This window comes from Electrophorus electricus, chromosome 2 (genome assembly GCF_041902795.1).
Source record: "Electrophorus electricus isolate QZ-2024a chromosome 2, ASM4190279v1, whole genome shotgun sequence".
NCBI classification, from domain to species: domain Eukaryota; kingdom Metazoa; phylum Chordata; class Actinopteri; order Gymnotiformes; family Gymnotidae; genus Electrophorus; species Electrophorus electricus.
The window spans coordinates 42,659,235-42,662,737 of NC_137498.1; positions in this window are offsets into that span (position 1 = coordinate 42,659,235).

The window sequence follows — 3,503 nt, forward strand, 5'->3', positions numbered from 1 at the left end:
TTTTGAATGTAATGTGTGTGTGTGTGTGTGTGTGTGTGTGTGTGTGTGTGTGTGTGTGTGTGTGTGTGTGTGTGTGTATGTGTGCCAGCAGAAAGGCAATAAAAAATGTCTTTCAAAACATAAATAATAAAACATTTTTCTGTGGTTTTGAATGTGTTTCTGGAACATTTAAGTCAATAGTATATGGGCTTTAATGGAAAGTTGAATGGATAAAAGAACTGTAAACAAAAAAACAATATCTTGTCATCTTTTCTTATTTATATATCTTTGTCACATTTTGTGTTTTTGTATGACATCTCCAAATGTGGAGATGTCATACAAAACTTTCTTACTAATTGCTTTCTTACTAATAGCAACCTTGATGTTTGCCTATATTGCCAAAAATGGCCCAGCCGCTCCATACATAAGGTCACTGGTCAAAGCCCAATCCGTACCTCGAGTACTTTGAACCTCAAGTATGGATCTGCTTGAAATACCATGCTTCAAATCTCATGGAAGACAAGCATCTGTCCTGGCTCCAAGATGGTGGAATGAACTCTCACTTGCTGTCTGGACGGCAAAGTCCCTTGCAGTCTTCAAACGCAGACTGAAGACACATATATTTGTGGAATATTTAAATGACAACTGACCTTGCTCCCATATTGACTGACTAAATTAGTACTTATTGTAGGATAATGTGTATTACACTGATGTTGTTTAACAAACTCTAGCACTTATTGTTAATTACACTGTTTATTGCTTAAGAGAGACCTTGTGTATTCTGAACTTCTAGGCATCAGCAGTGGTCCCTATATTTCTACAGTATTCTAGATCATTTGTATATTGGACTCTAACCTGCTGTACTGGATAGGATGTATTCAGTGAGTAAATGACAAAGCACTTTTGTAAGTTGCTCTGGATAAGAGTGTATGTTAAATGCCATAAATGTAAATGTAAATGTAACTAGGAATAAAACTGACACCAATGCTCAGATTACAACATCACAAAGTAATAATGAGTTCATGTTTTTCTTCAATGAGAAAATTAAGCACAATAGAGATAACATTAAGAGCATTAACATAATATCGGGCAGCTACTTAGAGATCAGAGCAACCAAGCCAAAAATGACTCTAAATGCCAGAACTTACATCTCTGATCTTGTGCTCAAAATCCTCCACTTGCTGACTAGATTCACTGCCAACACATTTTCCTGTAGCGCGCCACACTGCCACCGTAGCCAACTACTTCTCTGTTGCCCTTAATGGACGTTCTTTTGCGGGATGGGTCTTGGGCACATGCACACCTTGGGACAAGACTAGGACCTCTAGAAAATTTGACTAGACATTAATTGCTTATTTTTCCTTTTTTTTTTCTCTTTAAATTGTTATTTTTGTTGTGACCACTGTCAGCCAGAGAAGGATAGCCCCTGCCTCTGAGTCTTGGTTCCTCTCAAGGTTTCTTCCTCATGCTCTGGGGAGTTTTTCCTTGCCACTGTCACCCTTGGCTTGTTCACTGGGAGCTTGGACTTGGACATTTGTAAAGCTGCTTTATGACATATGTTGTAAAAAGTGCTATATAAATCAATTTAGATTTTTGATTGATTATCACATCTTTAGGCTTTCATGAGATTTTTAACTTCTTTTTTTTTTTTTTTTTAAATGCTTAGCTGAATCAGGGGGCGGTGACAGGGCTAGCACTAATGTACATTTGAGTGATGACTATTGATGAGTGGTAGAATGACTAGATTTGGGTAGTTTCAGTAGCAACTTCGTTTTTAAAGTTCCTGGACATTTCTGGAAAAAAAAGCAGCAGAATCTTTGTATGCTGTGTGTTCCCAAGCAGTGAAGCTTTACCACAGTGACACTTTACAGCATGCCTTGCTGAGTGCTCCTTATCATCTAACCCGCCTCAGATTTTTCCTATGATAGATGGAGTTAATTCCTCCACTCACCATTTCAGTAGAGACACAAACAGCCCAATACTAAGCAACAAATCACAAGAGGTCCCTGCTGGTGTTTTGCCTGCTCAGGGCTAGTGAACTACAGCAGCTGCAAGAACCAACAGCAGCTGGTGAAAATAGTTTGTTTTTGATCAACACGAGAGGAGACGCTGACAAAAGTAAGTTGGCGAAGGGCCGTACAACTCTGTTAGGCTGATCTACAGCTGGTGGCCGCTAGTTAGTTGGGTTATTTGGCATTAGCAGGGGTTAGCTGGGGTTAGCAGGAGTTAGCAGAAGTTAGCTGGGGTTAGCTGGGGTTATCTGGGGTTAGTTGGGGTTTAGAAAGAGCACACTACAGATGTTGCTCAACAACCAGTATCAGGATGTTCGCTGCCAGCACAAAGAACAGCCCTACAGTGTCTGTTCCTACTTCAGCTCAGTGCCATCTACTCCCGAGTTATTGTCAAGAAGAAGGGAAGAAGCTGGAGGCGTTGTCTACCAAGCTCCATAATCTGGTGAGGAAGGCATACCCCAGTGATTCTGAAGTGGAGCAGCTCAACCTGTGGAAGCATGCCTGAGTACTTTGTCTCTATAGAGCTTACAGTGCCATCTCAGCCTGGTAGCTCAGACATCACTGGAAGAAACCCTCAGCAAGCTGAGGAGATCCTTTGGTAGAGCAGGAAGGACTTTGCTCCAAGATAGCTAGTGTCTAGTCAGGAACATCTCTGTGTGCTGGAGAGTATGTCCAATGTGTTTGTAGGGATTAGTAAAAAACTGCAACTGTTCATCACAATTGGATCTCCAAGAGCCTGAGACTCTATTCCCTGCTCACCTAATATGAGTATTGGTCTGAGGTTGTTTTTTTGTCTACCTTCCTCATGTCTCTGTTCTGTGTGTGTGTGTGTGTGTGTGTGTGTGTGTGTGTGTGTGTGTGTGTGTGTGTGTGTGTGTGTGTGTGTGTGTGTGTTTTCCCATCTGTTTTTCAGTGTAACTAAATGGCTACTATTAAAGAGCAACTTCAGCAAAACTTTCTTACTAATTGCATGATCCCTCACCAGGTGGACACTTACATATAAAACTACATATTGAGCATATAAGGTATTCTTAATGGACAGGTAAAAAACTAAAAAACAGACATAAACTCAAACATTAAAGTTAAATGAACAGGGCAAAGGGCATTCCAATTGTATATGCAATGGGACACAGGACAAATTGTAAATTTTCTAATTTTAATGATGATACTACCTGCTATTATGTATCACATTTTGTGTTTTGTATGACATCTCCAAATGTGGAGAACAAACATTAAATACAGATATACAATACATGTTTTTATTCACTTTTTGTCTGTATCACAATCTCAGACTTTCATCTTGTCACAAATGTGTCACAGTGTGAAAACAGCCCATACTGTTATCATTGCAGGATCTTTATAAACCGTAGATGCACATTTTTTTGCTGACAGTGTCTTTGATAAGTGAGGAGTAAGAATTATAGAGCCTATACATTCCTGAGCTCTATAATTCTCACTCTTCACGTTTCAAGATGTGAGAAAGAAGGGAGAGGGTTTGAGTGTTAGACGTCT